Here is a 14,664-nt window from a genome sequence, read left to right as displayed (position 1 = left end):
TTTCAGTTTCTGTAGGGAAAACAGGGGAGGGGGCAAGATACCATCATGTGCGTATATGATGTTGGTTTCAAAATATGTTGAATGAGAAACCTTCGAGCAACAAAACTTATGGAAAGCTTTTTTTGTACAAACGATGAATACTGTTAGTTGACTTGTGGGATGAAGTCGAATTTGTGCGTGCCGAACAAAAAGGATTCGATAACCTCCTGCAGGGCCAAAGATTCTAAAGCATAAAAGTAAATAGTCTATTTGCGGACAAGCATTAAGTCGATGGGAAAACATCGACGCTCCTTCCATTTCCATCAGAATGAACACAAAGTAAATATTAAGTGGTCGATTGACTTCATCCTAGATCCACCTTCCATTCAGTCCGAATTTCATTTCAGCTGTGAAGCTCCAGTCCATTGGAGCAGTTCCAAGGAAAAGACCAGAAAGAATAAATATTGCCGGCAAGCGTTTGTTAGAAAGAAGAGAAACGACACTCGCTTGTGAAAATTCTTACTAAATCCACTGCAAGGATCTGCTACTGAAAGTATTCGTTGGCATGTCTGTTCTCCCCTTAGCCTACCACTTGTGCATTGCCTATTTCCATGAGGTCAAAAAACAAATTCTGAACAAATCATGGAGAAGTCTTTCAAACATCTTCTTTATCGATTTGTCCTCCTCAAAATTGGTTCTCTGGACACTGCCACGCAGATGAGAGATGGGACGAATAGTGTTAATCAGTCCTTCTGTCAACAGCGATTAGGCTTCCTGGTGCGAACAAGTCTGCAGGAAATATTATGTATGTACATAAGAACACTCCATTCTAAACACGACGTACTTTATGAATAAGTGCAGGAAACGGTTCATGCTTACATTAGAACGGAGACGGAATTTGGAGAGCTTAGTAAGTAAGTAAGTAGTAGAGAGTAAATAAAAGGCGTGGAAAGGGAAATGGTTGTATTCTTTAGCCATGTCTTAAAATCTGGAGTTGAACAGGACTTCACTAGCATCTGCCACATTATCCTTTCTAGGTGGAACATCATTCCCCCCTCCCCCACAGATGAGTTTGATTAGACACGTTTATTGTTGAAAAAAAATTAGGTCATGTTTAATGTACGAGTAAACTTGGATAGCGACTCTTTTATTTTGCATACTTTGTATTAAGTAAATGAATCTCAAGAAGACTTGAGTCTAAGACGACGACTATTCTACGTATTTTTTAAACGGTCATAATTCCAACAATTTATTTATCTAAAATTATTTATATAAATTTGGAATAGAAAGTCCGAAACCGTTCGATTATTGTTTTTCTTATTTAGATACTTTACAGTTAACGATACCTTTGCATATGGTAGAAGATTGCCGAGGAGCTGGAATTAAAAGAAGAAAATATATTAAAAACGAATGAATTAAATTTTATCTAATATGAATATGATTTCCTGAAGGATAAATTGCCCTCTATTTTTTTCAATTTTTGATTTTATAAGCGTATTAATGCAGAAATTAATTAGGAGTCCAAAACGCTTATGTGGCTACAGATACAAGAAATGGTTCAGTTTTAGATGCAATAACTGGGAACTAAGCAGCAATTTACTAAGTATTAGGTTAAGCAAGGTTAGGTTATCTCAACACAACTTCTTATATGAAGCCAATATAATATCCCCTGATTCGTCTGCTTAGACTGCGGCTCGTCAGTTTTTACAAATCTAATACGATCGTAGAAGTTCAAAGGAAGATACCATCCGGAATATCCTAACACTGAGGAACCCGGGCAGTTGGGTGTGAAGTGCAGACCCTTCTCGTTCTTTGCCTCACATTGATTTTAAATAGTCAAGCCCACCTCGATTTTCTCTTGGTGATAGTTTACGCAGCAGTGTTGCGTTAGAAGTCAAACTAGGATATTCTCTTTCTTCAGGAATAAGAAAAATACAGCCTTAAAAGCTTCAGATTATTTCACCAAAAATCGTTTCTTTATGACTTATCTTTCAGAGTAAATATCGGAAATACAGCTATATTGTTCGGGCAACCTAGATGAAGTAGCATCAGATGCAGAAGCCGAGTCTATCCATTGGACATTATGTTCATAAGATCGATAGTTTTGTGATGAACCAGTCCTTACAATCCTTTGAGAAAAAATAAATGAAGCTATTGTACACTGGAAGTCGAGCAAAGGTCCCATCACTCATAGCCGATGTAGAAGCATGAATCAACACTTTCCAACTGAAAATACCGTTCACTACATAATCTAAAACTACAACAGCAGACACCATCAAGGAACATAACATTGACAAAATCAGAAACAACAAAAACTCACGAAAGGAGAAGATAATTCAGGAGCTCAGAGCAAATTGATGGTGCAGGTTTTAATGGGCAAAGGGGATCATGAGAATAGGATGAATGGCAAACTCAAGAGTAGACCATGTAGAAAACTTAGGACCGAATCAGCCCCTCTCCCCCCTCCATCAGATGCTAACACTCTCCAAATCTTGCTTCCGTGATGAAAGGGACGGAACATATTCTGGAAGTCACAACACTTAAGGGATGCACTGGCCAGGGACTATCAACATTAGAGGATTCATTAACGATAAGCGCTCACCAAGCTTATTCCTGTTCAACAAGTGTTCACCAACCTTATGTCGGATCTACAAACCTAAAGGAGAAAGAAGACTCTAACCAAATCTCTCTTTTAATGAAGCGAAATCTCTGGAAGATTTGGACATTATTATCAGTACGAGAAAAAACTAGCCTAAAATTCTTTTAGGACCAATCTGGAGTACATAAAAACTTCCTGCATCTATCATAGCAAAGTGTACATCAGACAGACTAGAAAGAAAGCTGAAACATCTTCGACAGGCACTTACAGGTGGCAGAATTAGCAAAAAAAAGGAATCGTTGGACTCTAGACCGAAGATGATGGAGTACATCGCATTGAGGAACTACACCATTTTCGCGGAGGACTTAAAATTAGTGAAACACCTAAAGGATATCAGTAAATTAAACATTGCTAGCAGTGTCGAGATTTATAAAACTCACAGAGGGTACACATCTCAAAAACAACAAAAGGAAAGTCTATTCCTGGTTTCGATGCTAGAGAAGAGGTCTTTTTCGCCACTACAGTCTTTTTACGATTTGGAAGTGCACCCCATCATACATTTCGAGTCAGTCACCGGAAGACACCAGAGCAGGACGGAGACTCCAAAAAGCGCACTTCATTAACATCTGAGGCAGAAGAAATAAATATCAGACGAGGATGTGATTCATCCTGGATCTGCGTGTAGAGCCTTTATCTTCATTTTCTGCAAATTTTAGTTCCATGTGTTAAACAAGTCGGGAAACCGGAAGCTGGACGCTTCAGGTACGAAAGGTTTTGTGTATTTATTAGTACGTAGCACGTAATATATGCATATGTCCACTTTCGGGTGATATTGACATTCATAGTCTTCAATTTTCAAAGAAGCAACAACTTCGACGTATTATAAATTTGTTAGTAATAGTGCGTTTTCCATGAAAGTTGGTATGATCATGCTCTACATTATATCCTATATCACTGCAGAATTTCGTGCCGCTATGATGAATTTAAGGGGGGTTTCCAGCCAACTACAAAAAATTAAAGTAATATACTATTATTAACTTTCTTTGAACAGATATCGGTATGAAAGGTATTTCGGAGCCAAGGCACCATATAGTGGCAGCCTCCTGATTTTTTTCAGATTTTTCGGTTTAGTAGTTTCTGAGAATGGCCCCCGTAAATACATGATCACTTTCAACCCCCCGCACTCCCCACGTTTCCAAAAAATGTCAAAACTAAGATCGGCTTCGAAAAGTACTAATCGAGACCTTTAATTTGATATCCCACATGACTATATTTGATGAAAAAAAATTTTACACCCCCCTTTTGCATGTATGGGGACCCCCCCTTAAATTCAATGTAAAAGGATGTCACTCACTGTATGTGTGAGCGTTCACAGTTCCCATCTTTCTACCAAATTTGGTATCAATCACTATAACCGTCTCCGAGAAAAATGCGTGTGACGGACAGACAGACAGACAGACAGACAGACAGACAGACAGACAGACAGACAGACAGACAGACGGACAGACAGACAGACAGACAGACAGACAGACAGACAGACAGACAGACAGACGGTAAACCGATTTTAATAAGGTTTTGTGTTTACACAAAACCTTAAAAAGTGGTCAAGCAGGGCCTACACAAAGGCATGAATTTTACTTAGGTACTGGCGATCTGCGCAGTCAGTTTCAGTCCTTAGGATAGCTCTGCCCTCGTGATTGGCGACAACCAGTTCGGATAACCCTTCTGTTCATTTTCAACTTCAACGTTTATCATAGGTTTTGTTACATCCAGCGTTAGCTCAGAACCAACGACTTAATATGGCATAACCACTTAGTGATTTGTTGCTGCTAGCGCCAATTGACGGTTGGAACACATTTGAATAGCGCACACCTGTCTCAATTTGTCCTGTTGCTAACATAATAGCGTATAATCTGTCTAGAAATTTTACCGAGAGATTAGATCGGTTCCATTCTTTTGTCTTCCGTATCCCTGAATCTGTTAGTAAGAGTGCGTATAAGAAGAGCGCAGTAGGTTCAGTCAAAAAATGGAAGCTGCTGCTATCGACTTTGTAAATATAAGTTGTGCACTCTGCGACTGCGAGGTAAATTTGGAAATCAAATTCCGTGTCATGTCTTCGTTCCTGAGGAAGATGCGTGTGGCAGGCAGACAAGCGGAACCGTCACGAAGAACAAAATCCAAAAATTCGAGCGGGCATTTTTTTTCCTAAATTGTTGCAGAATAAGCAAACACTCTTTTCCCAGTAGATATGAACTATGCTAGCTTATTGCACTACACGTAAACCCTGGACAAGTTCCTGTAGTGAGATAAGAAACTTTTAGAAGTCCTGAAGAAATCCACTGCAAATAAAACCCTGATGACGGATGGAATCCTGAAAATCGTTCTAAAAGTGAAAGTTAGGAAAGCACCGAAGAAGTCCAACCTCTTGGGGCATGCCTTAAATAAGTAGAATTACCGCAGCAATAGAAGCTGCAGAGGGTGACCCTCATTTTGAAATCAGGTAAACCCCTCCTTATATAGACCGATATGTCTGGTCAACACCATTGGTAAACTATTTGAACGAGGAGGAGGAGAGAGGAGAGAACTGCTTTCACGATAGAAGAAGACAGAAAAGCTTCCACTGCGACTCAAACGATGGAACGAAAGTATTCCCGACAACTTACAGTGTGCTACAAGGTTCTGCCCTAGGTCCTTTACTGTGAATGATTATGTATGATGGAGTATTGACGTTGCACTTCCTTCGCAGCGGGACGATCGTTGGCTTCGTGGAAGATATTGGGATAGCAATAATAGCGAAGCCTCTATATGACATCGAGATTTACGCAAATGAAACGATATGGGAGATAAATTCCTGGCTGAAAAATTCCGTATGTCCCTGCGATAAAATATATGCAATCGGAGAGTCTTCACGCTTCAACAGAAGCAGGCACGGTGGGACTCTATCGAAGAAGGGCAAAAGAGATGGACGTTTCACAAGCTAGTCGTTGGAGATGCAGTAACATTTTGGACATTCAAGTTAGAGAGAAATAAACTCTGATGTGACAGAATTCTTGAAGCCCTTTCGGTCAACCCAGTTTGTGAGTACATTTTCGATTATTTCGGGCGCAGCAATAGCAGCGTAAATCTCAGTTTTTAGGACTTGAATTGCTTCTGGATTGTTGACGCCACATTTACCCTTCCCAAAGATAAAAGTCCAATAGCGTCAAATCGCAGATTCTTCGTAGCGAATTCACATCCCCGTTGTTGTTAGTTATTCGTTTCCGAAGATAAGACGCAAAGGATCTTTTTTGGCGTTTGATGTATGGCGAGAAGCGCCGCCCTGCTGAAACCAAATTTCGTCTAAGTGTTTAACTTCAATTTCTTTGAAGAATCAGTTGCCCAACATTACGCGGTAGCGCTCACCATTGACGGTTACAGGGGCTTCCTCTTTATTTTTGAAGAAAGATGAGCCGATGATGCTGCTAGACCAAAATTCGCACCAAACAGTCACTCGTTGTGGGTGCATTGGCTTCTCTTCAACGACGTCGTTAACATAACCGTCGAGATGGAAATGAGCTTCGTCCGAAAAAAATGATTTTTCGGTGAAATTCGCCACCCCCGGCCAAACGATCTTCCGTCGAATTTGCGAATTTACGCGGGTGGCCAATTGGCTTTGTGTACCAATTGAACTTTATATGGTTCCATATAAATCGGTTTAACCACTAACATTCCATTTTCACGAACTCGCTTCAGGAATTGATCGACAAGTTGGGTTTTTGGAACAGTTTCTTTTTACTAATTTTTTTTTCGGATTCCTCACAGTTTGAGTAGAAGACTCACCACTTTGGAAATAAGTTTTTAATATTTCCCAACTTTCTTTAAGCGAATAGCGTCCCATTTAGTAAATATCAGAGTTTTTACAAAATATTGGACACTTCGCGCACTTTAAAGCCAAATACTTAGCAGTTTAAATTCCAAACACCAGATTGACCACCCGCTAGTATCAGTCCAGCGTACACTGATGATACGACGCGGACAGGTGTTGACGTAGCTGGCAGCCATTGTCTGACAGTGGAGATCACACCGGAAGAATATTAGCACAGAAAAGCCTCAACTTGATCTTGGTGTTGAGATAACTGCATTTCCAGCAGATCTATCGCTGCTGATGCGTCGCAAAATATCCAGTTCGGTGCCGCGGTCGGCAGATACCACACTTCCTAGATATATAATTTGATAAACGCTTTTTATGCTCTGTCTATGCAGGTAGGGAGAGTACGATAACCTGTCAGGGGAGCCTTATTTTTGTTGTAGTTTATCTTCAGTTCAGCTCTAGTTGCCTTCCTTTCCAAGTCCAGAGCAATTTAGTCAAGGTCCATGACCCGGTAAGAAAGCAAACAGATACCATCAGCGTAGTCGATGCGTTTAAGGAAAGATGGTATAGACCATTGAACTCCTCCACGTCCTCCGAGTAAGGCAGCATGGAGAACTTTGGAATCTCAACAATCATCCCCTTTTTGCACTCTCTGGGGGAGGTCTTGGATTCCCATAATTTCTATTAATGTCTCTGTGGGGAGACCATTAAAGCCACCAGATTTACTCCGTTTGAGTGCTTAATGGTCGAGATAATTTTTCTCCCTCTCGGAAGAACAGTTAGGGAAATACAATGCAAGCTTTCAAATAGCATCATCTGGAGCGACGAATATTGTCAAATGTGATAATTTTCACTCATATTCAGAGTTAAAAGACAGGTTTGTCATCAGATTAGTTCACTTCTTGAAGGCAGCTCTCGCAAATATACACAAGCAGAGCTAGTCTAATTATATAAATACTACTGATATTAAATAATATTTTTCCTGAAATACCTAAACAGGGCGCTATCTATCCATGAGTCTCAATTTGATGTAATTTTTGTATTAAATAAAAGCACTATTTAAAATGAAAATAAGAGTATATTCTAATCAGACTGGAAATTTGCCCAAGCTCCACTAAATCCTTACAATTCAATGAGATTCATATAAGAGGTAGCTCCTGGAAAATAGATCCTAATCTGAAGACTTTATAATCAAATTCTGCTTGAACACAAACCTTTCCATCCTATTTGTTCTGGGTGCTGCTAACGATGATAATGAAGCTTATTTCATCCTTTAAGTTTGGATTATATGAGTTATTACCGTAATTATGCGTTACTGTTTCGCAATGATAACTACTTCAAATGAAGTTCTAGTAATAATTTTGACGGCATACACACAATTCCTATTTAGCCCGCTTAATGACAATCTTTCGAATCGCTCCTCTGCATGGGCACAAGATCCTATCATTTTCAGAATCATGTCTTTGTGACTATACAAGTCCTATCTTTATTTCATTCGAGCATATACCCTTAGATAAGGCCGTTTATTATTGTTGCTCCAAGTGTGACAAATCAAATGATCCTGCACATGTAGTCATATTTAGATGCCATTGTTGATACACATAATGTATCTTAGTCCAATATTCAGGGTGAATATACGATTTCGTTACTATGGCACAGAAACCCACTAAAAAGGGAAGTTTAAGTGGAAAGAGTCCTTCTAACAATGAACGTGCCCACAAACATAAATATATGGCTTCAATCATTTCAATAGAGAGAAGAACAAGGCAAGGATGAATCAGGGTGTATTCTTTTCCCAGTATCGCTTCCGTATCTGTGTACTTTCTAATTAACTTCGATAAATGATGTTGGAAGTCAATTATCGTGTCCACGGACGGAAGGGTGATAATCAAGCATTAATTTCAATCAAGGTCCATATCTATAGCATTCATACATCCAATTGTGGCATTGGGTATATGCTCCCCAGTCAAGAATATGTTTTTTGAAAACTCTATAACTGTCCTTCGCAGCAAAGTTGGTATACACCTATATAATTGAGCTGAGATTATGTATCTCCCAACGTCTGTAGTATCATCCTAGAATACATATTATCCTTATACATGGGTGTGCAGCCATAACACCCACAATATTGTTTACTGTCTTCCTTTCCTACATATCAGCTGAACCAACTGTCTCTTTACTCTTCCATACTGTCCACAAGTTGGGAATTTCTTATGGCCTCCGGTCGCCTGCGCATACTCCAACTTCATAGTAGAATTTTCAGTGTTATTCCCGCTGAAAATAGTAGGACGAGAGTAAGGAAACCTCACAGCTAGAACCTGTGCAATTATAGCATATATAGTCGTAGCTGTGGCTGTGTACATGAGACTCGTGTCTGGTACAGTAGAGTATGGCGTAGGGTAGTAGTGTGGAACAGCATGACAACAAGATTCGTATTATCCGGTAGTGGGCAGGCAGGGAATCGAGCTTCCTTCACGAGGATAGACGCACAATGAGTGTATTCATAGTGAGCCTGCTTCTCATTCATTCGGAATTTTAGGTTGTGTTTGAGCTTTTTCCAGTCTCAAGTTCAATTCTGGCGTCAATATGTTTTACATTGGCTGGTTGCTGACTTGTTTATCACATAGCAGGGGAGGGAGGGGGAATAAGGGTCGGTAGTGCCAGAACATATAAAAAAGTTCAGAAGAAATGATGGCGAATTTGCTTGTTACGTTTAACAGGAGCGAGGGAATTTTAGATCAATGACCAACTTAAAATTAAGTGAAGTGTGGTCAAAAAAACAAGAGGGCTTTGTAAGGAATGAAGCGGTTTCATTATTAATTGATGACAAAAAACAGATTTCACTTCCAAAAATGCTGATGGTTTCAACGCAAGCCCCGAGGCAACTCTTTAATTGCTGCTACAACTCTGTCTGTCCAAAGCTAGTAGGCCATGGACGAGAATATAGAAGTTAGTCGCTCATCAAAATTAGTGTTGTCAACCATCAAGTATGAAGATGATGATAAACCAAGAAGAATAAATACAAGAGACTCGTCTCCCGGCGCATTAGTAAAAATTGTACGGAGGAAAAAGATCATTGTGCAACATCAATCATCTTCGATACGTGCGCGAGAAAAATTTCGCGCATAAAGTCTGGTATTAGTACCGTGCATGAGATGCAGTGCATTGGTGTGCGGCCACGTCGATCAGAGCTCATGGCTGCGGGCTGGGATGGAAAACACAAACAAGAAAACCATCTAGGCGCCATCGACACGGCAATACATGAACCACAAGGGCGGTTCACCCCACGAATATGCGATGACATTCCGAACTTTCAAGCATTTGATTTGCTCTTCCTGTATGCAGAGTTGGTCCCAACTCAAATTATCAAAAAAATATTTTGTCTAGCCTTAAGCCAGTTAAGGCTCGAACCAAAGGTTTGTTGCTCATATAATTCACACCCATGTCGTACTCATGAATCAACATAATTCCAGCAAATAACAGCAAGGCAGAAGTCTGAATGTGGAGAGTTGCCTTTGCTCTTTCAACGAAACCATCAGAAATTTGCGAATTAAAAGGTGGGTATCTGCCTATGTGTCCAGATAGCTGAGTGGTTAGAGCAAAAGGTTGTCGTACGGAAGGTTGTGGTTTCAAATCTCACTGATGGCAGCGGAATTTGTATCGTGATTTGACGTCGGATACCAGTCGGCTGTGAATGAGTATCTAAGTCAAACCAGGGTAATAATTTCGGGTGAGCACAATGCTGACCACATTGCCCCCTACAGGGTACTGTAGTGTACCGTTACGGTCTTGAATGAAGTGCTCGAACATACTGCAAGACCCTGATCCAATGTCGATTGTTGGTGGGCATGCATTAAAATGTGAGAGTCAATGACTTCTGTTGGTGTGGCCCGTCGTCAAGTAGATGAGGTTTACCTCACCATCTCAATTCCTCAAGTGGAAATTTTATATTGATCCAATTCTGCATATTTTATATTAAATTAATTATATAATATAGCTTTTTAACCTCGAAGGTCCTATTTCTAGGTTTGAACTACTTAAATTTATCATTGCCGTATGGTTGAGCAGAGGTATTACGTTAAAATGCGAGGTTAAGATGTGGCCGAGAAAGTTGAATTCTGGGTACCAGGCGGAACGCAGTTTCAATTAGCTTTGTCTCGGCAAAAGGGGCTCTGCCGAGATTGTCAGACTTTCTCTGGTAAAACTGAAGGGTTGGAAGCCAATTATGAAAAAATTCAAAACGCAAAACCTAAACCAAAACAAAAACCGAAATTAAATTTCGATGCTAACGACCTACCCCTGAATGAAGGGGCAAATATGAACCCATCGATGGGGAACGTGATTCTAGACTCAGATTTTTATTCAAGTGCGCACCAATCCAATTGGGACCCAGTCCTTAACGGACGAACCGCGTTTCAGTGGGTGCTGAGGCTAAAGTCTTTCTCACGGATAAGCATCTGTCTTCGGGCAGAAAAAAGCCTCTGAGCAAAACAGCGTTTTGTCAAGGTAGAGCTGAGGGGAGTGTTCAAAGAGTCATAAAGAGCAGCTAAAACTGTCGAATTCGATTGATGAGTCTTGCATGACGATATCAATTCTTCTGATTACGATATTGCATCCTCGCGGAGCATTAAACTTTGCTTCGAGTCGGTAGGTGTATACTTTGACGAACGAATGGCTCAGGCAATGCTTCTCCTCCGTCAGCGATGTGTGGAAGGGTGCGTCACTAACCCTGAAGATCGTTTCGAAGTTGCCATCGTTTAAAAAGTGGTTTCTCTGGTTCGCAGAAGGGGAGAGTAATGATGCTGACTTTGTATCCAAGATAATCTCAACGTATACTCCCTGTCGCCTTCAGCTCAAGTCGTCGGACCAATAGCTGCAAGATATTTATATACCTCATACTAGAATTATGGGTTGCTGATGGGGAAATCAGGGGCTTAACCTGCCGGCATGCCGACCTATTGTATGGCAATGGAAACGGTAGACTCCGCTCCTAAATGGTGGTTTCAAAAAATCTTTAGGCTATGTTGGTTAAGGAACTCTGTGGTGGCGATACTATAATGGCCAAACTATTCATAAAAGGTCAACAGGGAAATAAGGAGCCTCTTTGGTGCTTTGCTTATTTCTCCTAAGACTATGCAATATGCCAGGATGTGATATTAACGCCCAACAATATCAACCCGAGGGGATTAAGACTATTAGAGTATTCGGTAGGAACCGAACTATAAATCCTCAATTTGGATAATGAACCCACTTTCTTCAAAGTGGTCAGATCATTGACATCATCAGATCCATCTCCAACTTCTCAATTCAAAATAGAACTGAGCGCCCGAGCTACGATTTCTGGAAGGTGCATCAAATCCATTGCTGGAATCGAGGAAATGATCCAGATTACAAGAACTAACACGAGAGAAGTTTTCGAAGAGAAATGTCTACTCAATACGTAAGGGTAAAGTCATATGGTGTAAGCCGCATTTGGCAAAACAGACTAAAAAGATAAAGGTGCTCGCCAACCGAGCTCGAAAGTCTGATTCAACCGCTAGCTTGAATGGTTACAGAAACTCAGAAATGTCGAAACATAAGAATAAGGCCGGCTAAACGACTATTATTGAGACACTTCGGCGAAGAGACTTATAAGGCAGCCTCAAAGCCGATGGGGATCCATGTGAAAGAACGTAGCGTAGTAACAGAGCGGGAGATTCACAGAAAGCGAAGAAGAAACACCAAACCATTTGTTTGAAGTGCATGTCCCAAGAAGCAACCATCTCTGGGCCGGCAGGTGCATACAAACTCAACGGAGAGAGTGGACAGTGCAGAGAGTAAAATGCGCATTTAACTTGTTTCATAGGTACAAGTTTGCGGTTCCGGATGACATTGTTCCTGCTGTGGTAATAGAGGGAGGGGATTTGGAATACAAATCACCCATGCCTAACAAACACTTATATATCAATCGACTGGCGCGATGTAAAGGTGATATTTATTTCTAAACTAGGGAAATCCACATATAAGGACGCAAAAAGCTTCCGACCAATCAGTCTAACTTCCTTTCTACTCAAAGGACTAGAAACACTGGTAGATCGGAGAGAGATTTCTCTAGATTCTGCTATGATTCCTGGTAACGGACACGCTGCTGACTCCTGGAGAACATAAAAGTCTTCGCACAAGCATTTGTGGGCGATATCACCGTAGTAATTCTGGGTAAGGTTGCGGATACAGTGGAGGTAATCTACATTTGTTACCTACGTAGCGAACTCACGGTGGTTGGTAGGAAGTCCGGACTAGTTACAATCACTAGGAATGCTACCCACCTTACCAGCTAACGTGAACGCATCATATCCAAGAACAATATCCTGCAGATTGTTGTAGCACTGCGATAGGTAAGCCCTGAGGATTCATTGAGTGTATACATCCATAGTACAATAGTGTATACATACATAGTACGTCGAATGACTGTTAGAGACCTTGCCAATACGGTTGGCATTTCGAAAAGATCTGTCAATACCACTTTCAAAGAGATTTTGTGCCTGAAACGTATAAAGTCTCGACTAGTGCCAACGCAATTCAACTGTTTCGAAAAAGATTGTCATATTAAGCTCTGTGAAAAGATGGTTTCTGATTATCAACCGGTCATAAAACGGATTATAACTGGAGATGAGACTTGGATTTATGCTTGTAACCTGGAAACAATCGAGGAATCCAGTGAACGTCGTGCAAGAGATGAAGCTAAACCGTGTTCGATTATCGCGGTGTTGTCCATTCAGAATTCAAAGCCATCAACAAACATAAATAAATAAGAAATCGGAAGCTCGGCACGTCAGGTATGAAAGGCTTTATTGATCATTCATGTGAGAATATTTGGGTACACGATAGTTATATTTATAAATTTATAAATAGCTTTTTACTTTACTTTACTTCGAATAAACTCGATATAATGATAACGGCAACAACACCCACCTCAAGGGGGGCGACAACAAGACTTTTTTAAGAAGTTCGTCAACTCTGAGATCTTTGTCAATGCCAAAGATGAAGCTGAATCAAGGTCAATGAACGCGAAAGGTGAAGGACTATTTAAAAACAGTAAGCCGGTCGGAACTCATAGAGGGGAGAGCCGTTATCCGGAGGAATTATCCATCATACAGCATGGTGCAAAAATACTTGAGCTGCCCGAGTTTATCAAGGACAAGTACAACATGCGCCCTATAACAGATCGCCAGAAGAGCGAAATTTGAAGGACAAACCAAAATCTGCTGCCCCCAAAACTAACACAGGCGACCCAAGTGACTCCTAACTGTATTGTCATCAACCTGCCAACAAAAAGGACAGTGTGGGAAACATATGTGGACCCTCCAGGAAAGCAGCAGGCACCTGACAGGAAAAAGAGCATACTGATAGTTCCAAAAAAACTGAACGTACGAAAGGGAGAAAGTAGGTCTCCAAAGTATGAGCACCGGATGGATGCAGAAACGCGAGGTCTAAATACAGTGCAAGGACCTCCATGAAATGACACCCAGAGGAGAAATTGGCATTGCCTTCCAGGGACAGTTCAAGTTGGAAGAATTTTCCGAGGAGTCTATTGTGAATTTGGGAATATGAAAACATTGCGGCTTCCAGTCATTGGAGGCAGCGCAGAAGCTATCGGCGGCTGGACAAGTTCAAATCGGATGGGTCGTCTACTGTTTAAGAGAGCAAATTTCAATAAAGAGGTGTTTCAAGTGCGTCATGTCTGGTCAGTTTGCAAAGGCATACACCAGTGGCATTGATCGGTCCGATCGATGCAGAAGGTGCATATTGCCCTGTGGGGAAAGGAGGGATGGGATACCTACCCTTTTGTCAAAAATCATCCAGAGATTATTCCCTCAGTAAGAGGAGAGCATTATCAGCTTTCAGTGACCTCTGAATGGGTTCCATAAAGCCAGATAAACCAATGACAAACCAAATTGGTTACTGGCCGAAAATGCAATTCACAGAAACGTTAGTACTAGTAAATATTGCGCGGTTGTGAGTCTGGAGGGGAGAAATGCACTTCATTCGGTAGTGGTTTTAGTGGGTAAACATCCTGCATGCTGGGATGCCCAGACCAGTGCTTTCCCCATCTCAAAAACCAAAAAAAAAACAGACAGACAGTCAACCGATAATAATAGGGTTTTGTTTTCAACAAAACGTTGCCCTAACTTATTGAACACAGTAGTATACTGCAGGCTGCGAACTACGTATTAATAGAACTGTCGACCAAAAATCT

General features: G+C 40.9%; 1 protein-coding gene across 1 annotated transcript in view; it reads right to left on the bottom strand.

Moving 5' to 3' along the window:
• LOC119656731 (ataxin-1) overlaps positions 1 to 14,664 on the bottom strand; it is a 217,510-nt gene that overhangs the window by 97,455 nt on the left and 105,391 nt on the right. The window contains exon 4 of the mRNA XM_038063268.1: positions 1,326 to 1,355. The gene's annotated coding sequence lies outside the window, so the exon portion shown is untranslated. The remainder of the gene's footprint in view (positions 1 to 1,325; positions 1,356 to 14,664) is intronic.

This window comes from Hermetia illucens, chromosome 5 (genome assembly GCF_905115235.1).
Source record: "Hermetia illucens chromosome 5, iHerIll2.2.curated.20191125, whole genome shotgun sequence".
Lineage (NCBI taxonomy): Eukaryota > Metazoa > Arthropoda > Insecta > Diptera > Stratiomyidae > Hermetia > Hermetia illucens.
Note: the sequence above shows the minus strand (reverse complement) of the source record. Positions and strands in the feature narration are given on the sequence as shown.